This window comes from Canis lupus, chromosome 1 (assembly GCF_011100685.1).
Source record: "Canis lupus familiaris isolate Mischka breed German Shepherd chromosome 1, alternate assembly UU_Cfam_GSD_1.0, whole genome shotgun sequence".
Taxonomy (NCBI): Eukaryota; Metazoa; Chordata; class Mammalia; order Carnivora; family Canidae; genus Canis; species Canis lupus.
Genome location: NC_049222.1, coordinates 67,335,613 through 67,355,091, shown reverse-complemented (window position 1 = coordinate 67,355,091; position 19,479 = coordinate 67,335,613). Strand labels below are relative to the sequence as shown.

Genomic DNA, 19,479 nt, shown 5'->3' with positions numbered 1-19,479 from the left:
ACGAAATAGGATATAGCAAAAGTAGGAGGGGAGAAAGGGTGAGACTCAGTTCACTGGGAGTCGCATTATATGTTGTACATTTGTATTTGCACATGTAAGACTGATGCCTTGAATCATACCAAAAATTAGTGAATCCACTTGTCAAACATCAGAGCCCTGCAGTGCTACATAATAGATAAACATCAAAACTAATATCTCCATTAGGTTGTGTAATAGTATATTGGCACTTACCGTTATTTAAATGTCACCCCATTTCGTTTTGTAGGGCTGATGTTAACCTTGTGAGCTCTGAATTGTCTGCAAGTTAATGGTCTGTTATATGAGCATAATAGTTCTTAGTGATAGAATATTAGATTATATTATGCAGTTTGGAATGTAACTTGATCTCTATCTCATAACCATAAATAACGGCATAGTCTTTGTTGAAATTAAGGATATTTGTTTTTTTTCTTCCTGCTGCTGCTGTACTTAGTATAAGTGAAGGATTTTTCTTTTTTTCAGTTTATCTTGGTAAACATATTTATCACCCATCATCACACGCTGACTTGGGGGCAAAAAATAAGAGAATAAAATTGAGCATATGTTCAAATGGGTAGATGGTTGTTTGTGAGAATCAAAATTTGAAAATTGTTATGTTAAAGTCGGTAAATTCAGAGGCATTACATTTTGTCAGGACCCATATCTGCCCCTGTCAGGCTTTGCTCAAAGTTTTATTTTATTTTATTTTTTTAATTTTATAAGACCTAATTTGAATTGAAGCTATTGTAACTGACAAGAGGGAAATAGAAGCAATTGGCTTGCACTAAACAAGTTTGAATGGTTGTTAATGTGAACGACTTTCAGGCAGTGAATGTCAGAGAACAGTAGATTACTTTCTTTACCTCGGGCATTTTAAGCCATCTCCTGTGGTAGACGGACATAATTTCTCTCTCTCTCTCCCTCTCTCTCGAAACTGGGAAGCAAAGTAATTGGAGTCTGGTAATTTTGGCCTATGGCTGATGAAGATAAATCATAACGAGCCACGGAACACACACTGACAATTCACATAGGGCTACGAGAACATGAACTTTCAGTAATGCATTCATCAAATATTGTTTCTCTCTGATTTATATTCCAGATAGCCCTGGAACTGTTAATTATGAATGCAGTCATCATTTGTTATTTCTGACAAAATTTCACACGCTAAACAAATGGTTTCAAAATGTAAGTTATGGTGTTCTTTGGAACGTGGGCTAGCATCCTATCTTTTCCATTAGATCCATGATAGATGATTTTAAGCTGGTGTGTTTAACACAAACTATTTGAGGTCTGAAGATAATAGAGAGGGAAGAGAATTCCAGACCATCTGGTCGAGCTCCTCTCCTTAAGGCTCATGAATGTATAAATCGTTTTGAACAGATGGAGGTGTAGTCACCTAAAATTTTATAGAAATAGAGGTTCCAAAGCTTCCTTCGCTAACTTGAGTCTGATCACTCTGATTGCTAAGGAACTCCTTTTTATTCAAACTATTTTAATTTGAATCTGTCTTCTAATGTCATCTTGTAAACTTTTGAGGACTAAACATTGCCTTGTGTTTCTTTTCTTCTTCTTCTTTTTTTTTTTTTTTTTTTTTAAGATTTTATTCATTTACTTATGAGAGACCCAGGCAGAGGGAGAAGCAGACTCCCTGTGGGGAGCCCGATGCGGGACTCGATCCTGGGACCCCGGAGTCACGACCTGAGCCAAAGGCAGACGCCCATCTGTTGAGCCACCCAGGGGCCCCTGCCTTGGTTTCACCTGGTCAATGTAAATTTTTAATTTATAAGTACTATGTACTTAATATTTATTTAATACCATTGATTATTGTCAATGTATTAGATGCTGCACTAAGTATTTATTTACATTATTGTATTTAGTTCAAAAATCTTTAAATAGGCTTTAAAAAATCAAATAAGCTTGGGTAGTATCTTCATTACAGATTTAGGAAAATGAGGTTCAGGAGAGATAATTGGACAAAGACACGTCTGATGTGAAGTTGAACTGTAACTTAAATCCCAATTTTTCTAACTCGACTCTTTTCCACTGACCTGTCTCCACAGTGTTAAGAGTTCAGACTTCTTTCATCTTTGAGTTAAATTTCTGTCGTTTCATGGTTCCTCCACTTATATTCTGTTACTGACTTCTTTCTGTAGTTGATGGGGATATATTCAATGTTTCTCAACCTTTTTCATTATCACCCATTTTCCCCAGGGACATTACATAATTTCTTTTTAATCTCTTTGTGTAAAATTTGAATTCCACAAATACACTGGATATGTTTCTGTACTATATATAAAAAAGGAGTAATATTTTTGTCCCCTCCAAGTACCAGGTTTCTGTGCTTGAGAATGAATGCAGTGTATCCCTATTTCTACCTTTTTGATTGCTTAATTAAGTACATTGCCTTTACTTAATATGAATGATAATGTTTAATTGTTAGAATATGAGGTATATTTAAACATCAGTGAGCTTTTCAGTGTTGTGAAATATGAAGAATAATTTTAAAGAGTCATATCATGTTGCGGCACAAGTGAAGTTTAATGCTTCTATAAAAATATATAATTTGTGCTATTGAAAAAAGAGAAACTCAGGTTATAAATGAATGTGATCTGGCCTGTTTTGTCCATTTTGTAGACATTATGTCAAATTTTGTGTTTACTTACAGGCATCCCATTCTTTGTAGAAATCCACATTCTCCTGTGTTTTGACATCACAATGTATTGACATAGAAATGATTGACACCTTACATTTATCTTGCTGTCTTCACAGCAGGTTGAGAAGGATCTTGACAGGAAGAAAATAGACTTTATGGGCACCGTTGGACTTTTAAGATATTGTGCCTCTTTTTATTTTATTTTCATTTTCTTTTAAAATACAAAAGTTCTAGATTGGTTTTTCAGAAAGTGCATAAACTTTGCTTTTCATTCTGTGATTTCTTTCAAAAATCATATTGGATTATGGTATTTTATAAAAATAACTCAGGAAAAGTGTTTTATGCAATTTTTATTTTATATCTTAAATATAAAATTAGCTTGCACCACTGGCTAAGAAACTGTACTAACTGGATTGATCCAGCTTTATCGTGTTCTACAAAAAAACAGCAGTTAAGAGTAAACCTCATTGGTATGTTGTTACACTTACACCAGGAAAATAACCAGGTAACAGAAGTTATTTGGAGCTTCTATAGGTAGTCTGTGGAAAGTTTGTAGTCTGGGACTTTGATCTACTTCATTGGATCAAAAACATGAAAAATTATACCTTGAAATATCTTCATACCTTTTGGGAAGTACACTCAATATTCAGTTACTCAGTAAGATGAAACTGACAACCTTTAGGTTTCAGAGTCTCTTCTTCCTATCATGGTCTCTCCTCTTTTCATGAAAGTTATTTTTGTTCTCCACTGAATTTTACAACTCTTCAAATCTAAGAGGCATTTCAGTAGCATCTTTTGTCACCCAAAACTAATTTTGACCTTGTTGACAGCTCCATATACATTCAGAAATTAAGAGGAATGCTGTATAGTAAATCAAGAGCAGGACCTTTGGCCCAAAAATGTTTTTTCATGTATATGAGTCCTGAGGAATTCAGAAGAACTTCAGAAACGATCACCTGAGAGGTGAGACTTCTGCCAATTATTACATTTTCCAGGTGCATATGGAAAAGAACGATAATATACATCTAAGTGAAAGAAATTGAAGAAAAACAGGTTTCCATTTCAAATGGCAGGGAAGAAAGAAACTATAATAAATGACTGATTGATAAAGGTCTATGAAGAGGAAAGGAGAAATCTGAAGTGGCCACTGGGCGAATATGTTTTGAGTTACTTAAAGAGTCAAGTATTTGAGAGCACTGGTGTTTCATGTGGGTTTAGATGCAGAAAATGAATGAGAAATGGGAACTAGAAACTGGGGCATTTATGTAGACCTCTGCAATTTAACTTCTGGTGACTTATTTTAAAATGTCTGTGTGTTGTAGATAAAGCATTCAGGCTTCCCTCAGTGGCCTTGTTCCTCCGCTGTTAAATGTGTGCCTTGTTCACTTTCCAGGATGAACGCAGCTCAGCCTCTGTCTAGGGTGAACTAGACAGAGAGGCCATTCATTTAAAAAGTTGACATTTTGTCATGGATGCCTCAAAATATTTTCTTGAGTATTTATATTTAATGTCTTTGGATGAGATTTAAAAAAATCAGATACTCAAATATGTGTATAATGTTTTGACAAACATGTATATGCATGTTTTTGCAAATATGCATTCACGAACTGCATAATCATCCAGAACAGATAATCAGGTTATTGATCTTACAGGAACGTCATTCTTGGTTCTGCTTGTGCTTTAGTCAAATATGATGTACTTCATATGCTTACATGTACATACCAATAAAATATAATAGATACCAATAAATGATAATAAAGAAAGTAATATATATGTTTTAAGAAATGAGATCATCCTCATCCTGACCTGTCTTGAAGTACCTATTTATTTATTTATTTATTTATTTATTTTAGAGATTTTTATTTATTTGAGAGAGAGAGCATGTGCATGAGTGAGGAGCAGAGGGAGAAGAAGATTCCCTGCTGAGCAGGGAGCCAGGACAACTGGGCTGGATCCCAGGACCCTTGGAATCATGACCTGAGTGAAAGCAGAGGCTTAACCAACTGAGCCACCCAGGAGCCTCACCTTTTCCATTTAAAAAGAGAAAGTGACAGGTGTCGCATGGATGCAGTCCTAATGAAGAAGATGAAGGAGAATGTGAAAAATCAAGAGCCTGTGCTCAGACACGAAAGCGTAACAATTCTCCAGGGTATCTCTAGCAACATACTGTGTTCAGACACATGAATACCCTGGCAGGAACACCAGGGAGGATATTGAAATACTATACACAGTGTCATCATATTTCAGAATTAGGATAAGCAATTATAGACCTGTATTCATTTAATTTCTCACAATAATGGCATGAGCTGTTATTCTCCCCATTTTCAAGGCAAAGAAACTGAAACAGAGAGAAGTTAGGTGACTTGAGTCACACAGTTACTAAAAGAAGAGGCCCTGATTTAAAGTAAGGCTGCCTGGCTCCATGACCCATATTCTCAACCATGATGGTCTACAGCCCCTCTGATGTACATACAGGTGTGCACATGTGTATACAGGCCGAGACACACATAATAAGCAAGCAGTTAATTAAGAATCATCTAAAAATGAGTCCTGAAAATTCTATACACTTAAGGAATTATCTTAAGTTTATAATCTTATAACAACTATCTTATATTGCATTTAATTTTGTTGCTAATGGACCTTAAGTAAATTTTCTGTTGTCCATATTAATAAATATTATTGAGACTTCTATATATCTTATATTTAGGTTGGGCTTCTGGAAATTACACATGTCTGTTTTTTTCTTTTTTTTTAATTTCAGGTACAATTGGTATAGTGTTAGCTTGTATTAGGAATTACAACTTTGTGTCAGACTACAGAAAAATACTCAAGATGAGCAAGCACAATACACTCATAGTAAATCATGAGAAAAAATAATAAAACTATAAAATTTAAGGCTTTATAATAATTGCTGCATGGGCATAGAACTTGTAGTTCTTAAACCTGGTGTTCACACCCAAAAATAATAAGACTAATTCTACTGACAACTGTATTGTGCTTACTCATGTCCATCTCAGCACTGAGGACTGCTTTGTAATAATCATATCATTTGTAGCAATATATTACTGGAATTACACTTTTTAATTTATCCAAACTTTTGTGGTCCTTTGGAGGAATGACTGGATAACACATCTGGAGGAGGAAATATACAGATTGAGGCAGAAACATCTTGTAACACCAGAAATTAAGGAAGCTGTAAAAGGTTGCTAGGGTTGTAGCACAGTGACAGAGCTTGAAGTTGCTTCCATTGGCCAAAATTAGGATATTTTAAGGGAAAAAAAAAAATGAAGGAAGGAAAGAATAATACAAAAACGGAAGGGGATAAAAAGCAGAGAGGGCAAGAACTATAGTAGATTGAAACATATGAAATATGTTAAAAATTTTAAGTTCATAATAATACTTAAAAATTGACATTGATAATCTTTGGATGATATTAGGAAACCAACATAATACTCTCCAAACTGGTAAATATAGGGAACACATCAAACATTTAACATGTCTTTCCTGTATTAACTATAATTCAGGGTAACCAGCTGAAGAGAGATGGCTCTCTTTATAGGATTACTCCAACTACTGAATAAAGAAGAAATAGAATTATGATATTTCCACTTTGCAAAACTCAAAGAGAGAATGGATTTAGTTGATGGTCATTCATAACTATTAACATCACACAAGGAGAGGCCATTAAACGTTCTTTGCCTCTGATAGGTATACATGATACCTATGAAAAATTCTTGCCAAAAAATATAAGCCTGAATCTGAATGAGCTGCTATAGCTAACCACCAGTTTATAGGAAATTCTGGGCACTGAGAGATGTGTAAATAATACTAAGCATATGCGAGCAGAAAAATCTAGAATGTAGGAAACTCTATAGGATAAATGATCTAGTTTCTTTAATTACTAAGGTTTGATATGAAAGAGAGGACATATATTAAAGTGGTCTTAAACCATGTATTAACAAACGGAATGTGTAGACATTATATAGATCCAGATATGAACACATCAACTAATAATTACTTAAAACTAGGTATATGAGGGTTTGTTACATTTTTCTTTCTACTTTTCCATGTGCTTATCATTTCCATGATAATTATAAAAATGAAATATAATTTATACATCTAATTGTATTTTCCTCTTGTACCACCACCCAAGTAGCACATTTTGAGAATTTATAATAGCTGGAAATTGGGTTATCATTTTCATTATTTTAAAATGATCTCTAGTTGCATGTTTATTTGCTCTTTGATGAAGTAATTCCTTAGGTGAATCATTTATTTTTTTCAAATCTCCAGTTGGTTTTAATTACTTGTATTTCATTCTGGTTGAAATGAGATAGTGCAACTTATGCCTTTTCAGAATTTATCAAACCTATTCATTAACCAAGTAAATGATATTTCTTTTTTTTTGGCATGGATATGTGCACTCCTCTCTTGTAAAAGATGGTATCTTGTCATTATTCAATCTTCTTTGTCATATTATTCAGGTCATCTATGTCATTTTTTAATACAGTGATCTTTTAGAGATCCTAATGATCAATTATCAATAAAAATGAATTTTAATTAATTTCTTCCTTTTTTCACTAATTTTTTGCTGTTGATATTGATACTGTAGTCTCCATTACACAAATACTCATGATTTAACACTAATTTATTATTATTGAATAGTCTCTTTTCAAAATATGTTATTAATCATTAACAAATGCCTGTAAGAGATGTGATGTGCTAGTGAGATCACTAAATCATACATACTATGACCTATATGTTAAATCTTAGCCAACAACCCTGACTCAACTTTCTCTTTTCTTACAGAATTTTTCATCATACTCATAGCCTGCTCCGGTCATAAATCAGTTCTTAGCTAAAGAATACATGCCTCTGAATCCCTAATCTTCCATCATCATTATTGATAGTATTTATGGAGTCTCACTTTTTTCTTGGGACCATGGAGAGTGAAGCTTATTTTGATAAATGGAGGCCCTAACTACACCTTTATACTGGTTGTCATAAACCCTTTTTTAGCTCTTTTAATATTTCAGAGGAAAAAGGGCCATTTTTTCATGGGAATATTGAATGAATAAATTTCCATCAAATGAAATGATTAACAAGGCCTTGCTGAATTTTATATTTTTCATTTAGTAGGCATTGTATCTAAAGCATCATTGTCTGACAAAACGACAATGTAATAATGCCTTTACCTTAAATTCTTTCTAAGCCTACCGATTCTTAAAAGGGGCAGGGGGCAGCATATTTATTTATATTCATTGTAACCTGAAAGATGGATTTCAATCTATAGAACTGTGGTGGAAAAAATGTCATGCTAACTGTAGTTTGAATGGTCCAGTCACCTTCTGGTAGTACCTTTTTATACCCAAGTAATTTAAATCAAATACTGGAAAGAACATTTTCTTTCTTCTGATAGCAAATACATAATATGCTCTAACTCATAATAGGAAAACCCACAAGCTAGAGAAAGATGAACATGATTAAACAGATTTACTTATTTTTTCTTATACTATATATTAATAGCTTTCTCAACTGTGTCCCAGTAGCTGCTGCACATTGTTCTGTGTACCTTACTGAGAAAATTCTTTTAATCATAGAGTCTTCAGCTTCTTGCCATTTTTTCACCTTTGCCATGGTAACTTACTTTGTTTCTCTCATGTCTTTGATCTTCTTTTGATTTTGATTTCACATATAATACATACTATTTATTTATATGTATATATATATTTTTTATTATCAACTCATGTTAATCAACTTCGAGTGTTGGAAGGCATGTGACAGATTCTAGTTTAGTTGGATTATTTGATTTTACAGAAAAGCAGCTGGTGTACTGGTGTTGGGGGGTCAGTTCTCACCCCGTCCCAGGCAGGTCACCAGTGCACATTCCCTCAGACTGGAGCTAGGCGTATGGAGAATTCTGTCACCTTTCTGTCTGAGTCTCTCCGGCTTTGCCAGTCACAACATAGAAAGGCTGCTGTCTTTATCATCCTGCCAACTTTGCGCAAACTCATTCGTGACCATTTGCCACGAAGGTCATGCTTTTTCTTTTTCCTCTACCACTGTCATAGGGGATCTAACGAAGTCAGCCAAAGAGAAAACTCATTTCTTAGAGTAGTTGTTTTTTAATGCATCCATCCATGCATTCCTAGACCCCATGCATTCCTAGACCCTTTGGTATCTAAACTTCTTGCCTCAAGGTCTTTCTCTACTCAGATTCCGTTTTTTTTTTTTTTTTCCTAGTCCCATTTATAAACTCCAATTCCTCAGTTTCTCTCAGCTTGCACACCTCCCCCCAGTCAGATTCTGTTACTTGACTATTTTCCGCTGAACTCACTCTGGCTAGCTAGCTTGCTGCCACCTCTCTCCAGGCCTCATCCTTCCATCAGGCCCCTTTCCTGATACCTTGTGACTGGAAGTCCCTGCACTGTATGGACTGGCTTTGGTAAAAGACCAGTTTACCATCAGCACTTTCATTCATCTGTATTTGATTTCTTTTTAAACATCTAAGCTCTCTCTTAAATCTTACTTGAAAATCTCACCTTTGATTCTAGTGGGAAAAATCAAAGCCATCTGCTCTCATCTCTGATTATTCCTACCTCCCTTTCTTCAGTAAAACATTTTTCAGGAATTGCTTCCTTCTCCCTTTCTCTTGACCCTGTGGCTTGTGCATCCTATATGATTTCCAGGTGTAATAACCCCTTCCCAAGTCCACTTAATCTTAGCTGCTTATATCTTTCCAGAGACCGTTTCCTTCAAATAATTTGTCTTAGCTATTTTTCCTCCATCCATTGCACCAGTTCTTCCAAACAGCCTACAAATATTCATGTTCCTAATCTCTTTATCAATGAAAAAAATCTTTTGACCCCAATTTTTCCTCACTGTGCTCTGTCCTTTTCTTTCTTCACTAATAAAAGTCTCAAAGGAATTTCCTTTTATATTATACAGTTTGTCTCTTTTTGTCTCTTATAGCTTTTACATGCTCATTCATCATCTATTACTGTTTCTCTGACTATTCCATTAAAAGGTAAACCTTAAGCCATTCCTCTTAGATACCATTCTCCCTACAGTAAAAGTTTTTGCCTAACATACAATAAGCATAGCTTTGTAGAATATGCATGTCCCACTTGTCACAGGGTCAACCCATACATATATGGATTTTTGAAGATTTGATCTAAGATTTCATCTGCCAAGAATGTATTGTCTTTCCTGCTACTTGATGAGGATCACCTCATTAGGTGTGTGTTGATCTCTGTCTGGGTTCTTTTATCATTTGTGTTTCCTTCATGTATCTAATAGTACAAAATAATGTGCTAAAATTATTATATATGTGTGTCTTTCTCTGATTGACTTATTTCACTGAGCATAATATCCTCCAGTTCCATCCACATCGTTGCAAATGTCAATATTTCATTTCCTGATGACTAATATTCCATTTTATACATATACACCCCATCTTCTCTATCCTATCATCTGTCAGTGGACATCTGGGCTCTACCCATAGTTTGGCTACTGTGGACATTGCTGCTATAAAGACTGGGGTGCAGGTGCCCCTTCAGATCACTACATTTGTATCTTTGGGGTAAATACCCTGTAGTGCAATTGCTGAATCATCAGGTAGCTCTATTTTCAACTTTTTGAGGACCCTCCATACTGTTTTCCAGAGTGGCTGCACCAGCTTGCATTCCCACCAACAGTGTAAGAGGGTTCCCCTTTCTCCTCATTCTCACCAACATCTGTTGTTTCCTGACTTGTGTTTTTTTTTTTTTTTTTTTTTTTAATGATAGTCACAGAGAGAGAGAGAGAGAGAGGGGCAGAGACACAGGCAGAGGGAGAAGCAGGCTCCATGCACTGGGAGCCCGATGTGGGATTCAATCCCAGGTCTCCAGGATCGCGCCCTGGGCCAAAGGCAGGCGCCAAACCGCTGCGCCACCCAGGGATCCCTGTTTCCTGACTTGTTAATTTTAGCCATTCTGATCTGTGTGAGGTGGTTTCTCATTGTGGTTTTGATCAGTATTTCCCTGATGCTGAGTGATGTGGAGCATTTTTCATGTGTCTGTTGGTCATTTGTATTTCTTTTTGGAGAAATGTCTGTTCATGTCTTCTACTCATTTCTTGACTGGATTATTTGTTCTTTGGGTGTTGAGTTTGATAAGTTCCTTATAGATTTTGGATACTAGCCAAAATCAGAGAGAAAGACAAACCATAAGAGACTCTTAATCAATAAGAAACACTGGAGGAGGGGATGGGGGATAGGGTAACTTAATAGATATTAAGGAAGGCTAATGATGTAATAAGCAGTGGGTGTTATATAAGACCTCTACCTCTGAAACCAATAATACATTATATGTTAATTAAGTGAATTTAAATAAAATTAAAAAATTAAAATACAATAAAATAAAATTTGGCCAAAAGGTTAAAAAAATAAAATAAAATAAAGTTTAAGGTAAGGTTAAAAAAAAGAATACCTTGGGATCCCTGGGTGGCGCAGCAGTTTGGCGCCTGCCTTTGGCCCAGGGCGCGATCCTGGAGACCCAGGATCTAATCCCACGTCGGGCTCCCGGTGCATGGAGCCTGCTTCTCCCTCTGCCTGTGTCTCTGCCTCTCTCTCTCTCTCTCTCTCTCTCTGTGACTATCATAAATAAAAATAAAAATAAAAATAAAAAAAAAGAATACCTTAATTTGTCCTCTCTCTACTTTTCCCCACTTTATTTTTTATGTGGCTATATAAATCTATTAAATGATACAGTATAGCAAGCATATAGGACTTTCTTGAGTTCTGACTGTTGAGAATACCCGACAAATGGATTGGAATAAAGCTGAAATCCATAAAATTGGGGAAAATATCTTCCTCTCTATTTGGGCTTCTCAAAATTCTGTCTATCCATTAACTTCCCATTCAGCTTTCAAGAGATCTGGAAATTCAAGTAACTTTAACAAACATTTATCAAATTCCCAAATGACAGCCTTCACACTTCTGGTATCTCAATCAAAATTATTTTAACCTTGCATTCCTTTAGTATTTTGTCTTGCTCCAACCAAAGTACTATTACACGATAGTCCACATTTGAGTTATTGACTGATTATAATAATGACTGACATTTAAAAACATAATTCTCCTTCCCAAATATTGTGCTAATCACCTGACATACATCACGTCTAATCCTTAGTACAGACCTGAATGGTTGATGTTGTTTTGTCCTCCCAGAGTGATTCAGAGTAAACACAGGAAGTTTAACTAAATTCCCCTAGATCACTTAGGCACAGTCACTGTGTGACCTTGAATTTGTCTGTTTTCCAGCTTAGCACTTCCTTCCTCTTATGTTTATATATTTATAAACTTGTGACTCCTCAATAAAAAAATATGAGATCAAGGAAGGAAGGGACAGATAAACAGATGTTTATGTAATGTGATGACAGGGCACATTTTCAGAGCATTGATAGCAGTCAACTGTTTGAAAGTTGCAGGGAAGGCTGAACAGAAGGAGTGGCATTTGGGATGCCTCTGGAAAGATGAGCAAGACAGGCAGGAGAGGGAAGGGGTGACATATTCTCCCTGGAAAGAATTATGAGTGCAAAGTACAGATTCTTCAGAGTCCAGTGAACCTAGAATATAGGACATATACCAATTCAGTTGTTTTGGTTATTTGCTTCACCAACAATGGAAGAATTATGTCACTCCTCTCTCACATCTAGTTGTTTGAGTTTTTTTGTTTTTGTTTTTTAACACTCAATGTTTTGGGCCTATTGCCTTGTTTTTATTTGTGAAAATCAAAGGGAATAAAAATCAGAAATGATTTTATATGATATTATAAAGCTTAAAAAAGCAGGACTCAGCCCCATGTAGTAATTATAGACCAGTTACCTCATCCTGACCCCAGCCCCTGGGGGTTTTACTTGTTGGCTTGCTGCTATATTGATTGTAGCAAAAAATCACAGCCAACTCCACTGACCTTCTTGGCATTCCCTGTAACCCAAATTGGTGCTAATGCTTCTAGCCCCAGAGCAGGCATTCTGTTTCTTTCACCCAGGGGGATGATAAGAATCACTTAGCATTACTGAGGAAGATCTCAGAATTCTTATGAAATCCTGGCATATGATGATGCTCGGAACACCATTCCACATAGTCAACGCCTACGAGTAGCTCAAAGTGATCTGTTTTTAAAGACATTCAGTGATGAGTATTTCTTCTCTTACCTATCATTTATTTGCACACGAGTCCAAAGCTGATTTACTTTGGCAGAAATGAGGAGGAGGGAGAAGCGATGAGAGTAATGGGCTTCAGTGTCTCAAAAGAGAAAATTATACTACCGGTATTATATAAAGCTTCCATGTATTGAGACTTTGCCCCCATTTATTGAGACTTTACCCAAGTGCCTTATCTATTTTAATTTTCATAACTGCCCTATGATGTATGTATTATTAACCTCATTTAAAGTAAATGAAGATATAACCTTCAAGAGATTAGAGAAATATCACACAGAGAGTAGTAGATTGAGATTGGACCCTGTGCTCGTCATATTCTAAAGTGCCCGCTGCATGTGAGCAACACCGTATTGCTACTGCAACGTAATATCCATTCAAAAACTAAAATATTGTACCTAAGCCAGATAAATCTAAAACACCACTGTGGGATATTTCACATTTAATATATTTATTTTAGTGTGATTACTATTATTATAATCAATGGTATTATTTCATAAAGATTTTAAATGATATTCAGTGACTGCCTATGCCATGATACCAGGCAGGCTGATTCGGTTCATGGTTCCCTTTGATTAAAATGCATCAGTCATTTATGTAAGATATGGTAGATGAATTCCCCTTGAAATCATGGAGACAGGTAATTAAATTCTGTCATTTTCCCAAACTTTGGCTTTGTTCTTTTTCTGGAAAGCCATTATATAATCTTAGAGTAAACCAGATCTTATTCCCCCAAAGTTAATTAACATGCAAATAAATTTCCTACACACTAGTGATTGTTCTCAGTAAGTAAATCAGTGTAGCTAGAAACATATTAAGCAGAACTTTAAAACATTTTTTTCCTAATATTAAAATGTTTTGGAAAATTGGCAAAGATAGAAATGGAAGGCCGATGTATTCCTGTTGCATGATTTGCCAGTTCTTGGTTTCTGCCCTAATTGGTACACTGAAGAAATGCTAATAATATGTCAGGAACCCATTAAGAATATCACGTCTCCTCAAGAAATGAATAATCAGTACTGATGATCATCATTAACCATTTGATTTGGAATGGATTACAGAGGAACATTTGTGTCTCTCCTTACAAAGGGAGAATTACCTGTGAAAGTTACCCAGCACAGGAATCACTGGTACCTCCCACATCATTCCTGGAGTAGAAATTCTTAAAAATAAATAAATAAATAAATAAATAATAAATAAATAAATAAAATAAAAGAAATTCTTTACAAGAAGAACTTTTTTATTGTTACTACTTACTGTAATTCCAATCTGGCTTTGCCTCCTAGCCTGTATGTAATATATGCTAGTGAAAATTTTGAAAGCATATTTTAAATTCCAATAATCTTGATTTTCTACCTTATAAAACCACCTTTTTTTTAATTTTTAGACATCTACCTACTTAAGGAAAATGTGTTCTCTTTCTCCTTCATTCTTCTGGCACTAAATAACAACTCTAATTCTTCCAAGATGGCCTTGCAGGTGTTCATCATTCAAGCAAGTTCATCAGCAATCTTCTTAAACTACATACAGAGGACTGCAGTCCTCTTGCAGTGGTTCAACCCATACTGGATGTAATGGGTTTTTCTCCTCCCTTTTTCTTGTCACTAAGGTTACATTGTAATTGGCGACAGCCATTTTATGGCTCAGCTTACCCGTCAGCTTAAATTCTTGCATGTCCTTTGTTATTTCTCTCCATCATGTTATTATTATGTAAATTTTCGTTTTAACATTCTCTACAATAACGAAAATTCCATACATTTTAAGAGCAGTGAAATGAGAGGAAACACAGAAGGAAGAAATGCCTTTGCTTTAGTGGATGGAGGAAGGAGAGATGACTATAAACTATAAATGCTAGTGATTTGGGGTCTATTAAATAATTTCCTATGCATGACACTTTGTCACTTCTCAGGTTTTATTGATTGTGTTTATCTTACGTAGTTTCCATATGAACTTTTGTTAAGCCAGGGCTTCCACACATTTATGTGTTTGAGAGAATTTTAAAAACACAACTGTAGTGCTCTGCCCTCTGTGAAGAGCCGATGAAGATTTCTCTGTATGAGTGTTGAAAACTATTGACATAAAAAAAAATATATATATATTGACATTTACTTATGACATCCATTTTCTTTTCAAAGCTTAGTGTTTATTCCTAATAATATTATGTTTTTCTCAATAGTATAGTCTTAGGACTCTGCCAAATTCATAGGTATTTAGATAAAACTCCTCTGCTGGAAGAAAGGCACTAATGAACTTGTTTGAGTGATGAATGTCTGAAGGACCATCCTGGAAAAAGATTACGGTTTTGCTTTTTTGTTGCCAGAAGGATGGCTTCTCTGAAACCATAAAAGACCCCTGGTTTCTTATAATTTTAAACATAAGAACTACAGGAAAAAAATCTAGCTGCTTAGCCTTAAGCAGATTATTACTTCACTAGAATGTTTAAGCATTTCTAAGTATTATTTTTATTCATAAATGTTTCCTGTATCAGTTTGGATGAGCTGCGTATATATTCTATGTTCTATACCGTATATGTTTTTATATATTGTAAGTAACAATATATTTACTACTTTAAGCAAATAGTTAAAAATGGAAGTAATAAACTTTTTATACAAAGCAATACCTCAGAAGATAACAGGAAAGCAAACTGAAGTAGAAGAATGAGCTAATTAGATTGGAATAGGAAAAATGTTCCCATTTTAGTTCTCTAGTGCCTGTTTTCTCAAGCTATTCATTTGTATTAAAACATGTTTCTAATTGAAACAATTATATGATGCTTATAGATTATTGCAAATGAGATATGAAATTATTGAGTACTACATACTGCTCCACAGAATGATATTAAAGTATTAATTTTAATACCTTGTCATTGCCTCATATCATATTTGCATATTAGAATGTAGGAAAATATGGTTTTATCAAATGGGCGTATATATATAGATATAGATATATAGATATAGATATATACATATATATATCAATATATATAGATAGATATAGATAGATATTTTGATATATATATATCAAGACAACAACAAAAAGAGATTTCCGTAAAAGGAAGTACATTGGATTTTTACATTTTTAAATCAGCTTAATTGAGGTATAATTTATATAGAGTAAAATTTGTCTTTTTCAGTATATAGCTATATGACTTACACAAACCACTACATAATCAACATATAGAACATTTCCATCCCTCCAGAAAGGTACCTCTTGCCTTTTTTGTAGTCAGACTTGAACCTCGGTAGCTTGCTGTCTCCCATCTTGCAAAAAAAGGAGTCTCTAACTCCAGATCCAGTGGAAGGGCCCTGATTTGCCTGACCCAGATCAGGGACCACAGTTCCCCCAGCAACCATATGTGGAGGGTCCGGGTACCATACCGGACCCAGTGGTGAGCACCCATCAAATCAAAAAGAAGTGAGGAGGAGAATTTCCCAAAAGATGGTTGCCGTTCCTGAGGCCACAAGCTTGGAGTTCTGGAAATATAAAATAATGAATGTCAATTATTATGCTAATTTGGTAAAAGTTAGCTTTTAACAGACTAGTTACAATTATTTTTTTAATAGGAAAGGTTTTTTAGTATGTTAACTATAAAATATCTATGTCATAAAGTAATAGAATACACATTATATCTAATGTAAAAGAAGATTTATTTATAATGCAAATATAATCTGAAAGACTTAATGTTTATTAAAAATAAGGTACTCTTTTTATTATTTTTACTCCTCCAAATATAATATTTTTTTTATTACTTGCTTACCTCAAGAATAAGAAATACGATTTTCCCTTTTAATTTGTTTTCCTAATATTCTGAATTTCACATCAGTATATTTGTTGTTTAATGTAGTGAACACACCTTCCAATCAGATTTGAATTGAAGTCAAATACTCAGGTTCCTTCCTAAGGAGCAGTGACCTTATGAATTCACTTCTACTTTTCTTACAAAACAGTGTGTTTTAATTGTTCATGCCTTCAATTTCAGTAGGTGCTTCTTTGGCATAAAAACTCACTACCATTGATTTCTTCCCCCAGGCATCCTAAAGTTGTAGGTCCTTGTTCTTGTGTGGCTTTTGTGAAGTAAAATTTATTTTTTGTTTTTTTTTTTTGGTTTGTTTTGTTTTGTTTTTTAGTATAATTTATTCTAAGCAACACATCTAAGAGCTAAAACTTAACCCCTGCCACCGTCGCATTGCCTTTCTTGAGAGAGAGCTGATGTCTGCTTCCCCCACCCCCGCCCCAATTTCAGGGCCTGGTATAAAAAAGCAGTAAGAGTGTATTATTATCAAAGAAGCTGCACAGGAGTATTTACAAAACCGTAGAACCTTTCACCATGATCCAGACTCCTGTGATGAGACCATACAGCTTATCTTCGGTTATATGTTTAGTGAAATCCATGTGTTCATTCAACACCATTGAAGACCTACTATGTGCCACGTAGAATTTAAATGCTGCGAACTCAGCACAAAGAGTAGCTACTGACTTCATGGTATTGAACTTACATGGGGAGAGCAAACAATACAAAATAATTGTGTAAGAATGGCAACTTGAAGTCATAAAGGCTTGGAGGAAAAGTAATGCAAGGGGATGGGATGTGATGGTGAGCTTTTATTTTCCTGGGTGACACCCGATGGCCTGGGAAGCCCTCCCCAGGTGGTGGTATTAGGAGCTGAGGGGAATAAGGTAGCGAGCAAGCCGTGGGGCTCTCTGAGGAAGGGCTGTCCCAGCAAAGGAAGCATCCAGAGCCGGGTTTGAAATGGGAAGCGTTACTCCAAGTGTGACACTGGCCTCGTGCCTGTGCGAGGTATTTATTGCTGATGCGCAATAAGATAAGACAGACTTGAGAGTTAAGAGTTCATAGCAATTAGATGTAGTGATTGTGTATGTTAAATCTAGTATTTGATACATGGTGAATGCTTGAATGTCTTTACTATTTATTTCATTATTAATAGTTCATTTTTATTGTATTTCATGAGAATGTAGGCTCACAGGAGCCTGGGATACTGGGGCTGGTCCTGGTCCTTCAGCACAGGGAATCTGGGAAGCGCTGTGACAGGAAGACAAGGAGCCAGTGGTGTGAGTTGGGGGAAGGAGGATTTTGGATCACTTAGTGGACGGTGAAGAAAGAGGTCCTCCCCTGAGTGAAAAAGAGCTAAGCTAAGAGTGAGTGTGAGGATAGGGAAAATGTGAAGTGGTCCTCTAGGAGCATGAATAGATCAAGGAATGGTGTAGTTGCCTGGGTGTGCTGACGGCCCGCCTCAGGTTTGGGATCAAAAATCAAATGTGAAACCAGTTGTCATGGCTATGCTTTTTTTTTTTTTTTCCTTCAACTTTTAGCTACTTCATTGCAGTGCCGAATAGGCCAAGGATAGGATTTATCTGTGAGTTGAGACTGCTTCAGAAGAGTATTAAGAGGAACAAAGGAGTTGAGAGCTCATGAAAGGATGTGATTATAATAATGCTCTTGGAATCTAAGTTGGGTAAGGAGGGAAAAGAGGGCATAAGAGGATGTGGCCAATGAAAAGATGGTTGGATCAGTGGACTAGAAGTTCCAGGGAGGTCAGAGAAATCCTGGGACGGGAGCACTGGAGACCATGATCTGAAAGGTGAGGAGAGTAAGTCAATAAGAAGGACACCCAAACTGGTGTTTTGAAAACAGTGCAATAACTGGTAATGACCAAGGGAGGAAAGAGGTCACCATAATCGTGGTTCTGTGCTGAAATGCTCATGGACAGCCTCATTTTCAGACGTGTGTTGAAGAGCATAGCATTACACCATCATGTTTTAGGTGAAGTCGGTCACCATTAAAAACATTATGCGTACTAATGACATTTAGGGTTTCCCATCCAATAATTAATAAGGTTGTCATCAAATGATTTTATTAAGTCAACGTATAGTTCCTTTCCTTTTCTGTGAGAGGCGAGCTGCGTTCTGTGTTTGGTGAGAAGTCAGAGTTTTGGAAGGAAGGAAAGAGAGCAAGGAGCAGAGTTACACGTGTGTGTGCTCTCATGTAGCTCAATGCCAACCCCTTGCTGTTTCCTTTAGCTCCTTTATATCTGGGAGATGGAGGGGAAGGATCTGCATTATGGGAGAAAGAAGGGACAGAGTAATGAATTTCAGGACCAATGAGCTTTGGGAAAAAATGCTGAATTTTCTGATTCCTTTCACGTGGAGAAATTTTGAAAAGCATTTGAGAAGTCAATATTTTAGTGCAGTGACCATAAGTCACTTGAATAGTTATGCTGCAATAATATAAAATTATATTAAGAAGCGATGTACCAAATTGTCTCTCTTTTGCTGTGGCTTAAAGTATAGCCTATCCTATATATGATCATGCCAAAACCCTCCTGTGTGTGAAAAACGCATGTACGGTATCAGGACACTTAGATTGTCCTGTTGTCAAATAGAAGAGCGTTCACACCTTTTTAAATTTAAGTTTTATTTTTGTTGAAAAGTAAGACTCATTGGTATTTTCTTTTTATTTACACATTCTGATTTTCTTGAGTCCACTTCTCTATGAAAAAAAAAAGTTCAGAATTTTCCTCTGTATTATGATCTCTTTAAGAAGTCTATTTGCATATGGAAGACACATATCTGTGAAAGGAGTATAT

The 19,479-nt window shown here is 35.6% G+C and overlaps 1 protein-coding gene and 1 long non-coding RNA gene across 7 annotated transcripts in view; both read left to right on the top strand.

The window, feature by feature from the left end:
- The window catches only part of PTPRK (protein tyrosine phosphatase receptor type K), a 546,322-nt gene that overhangs the window by 351,309 nt on the left and 175,534 nt on the right, over positions 1–19,479 (top strand). The window lies entirely within an intron of this gene.
- On the top strand, positions 4,610–7,766 carry LOC119875968. Its single transcript, XR_005353914.1, has 2 exons — positions 4,610–5,146; positions 7,481–7,766. It is a non-coding gene; the product is annotated as an uncharacterized LOC119875968 (long non-coding RNA).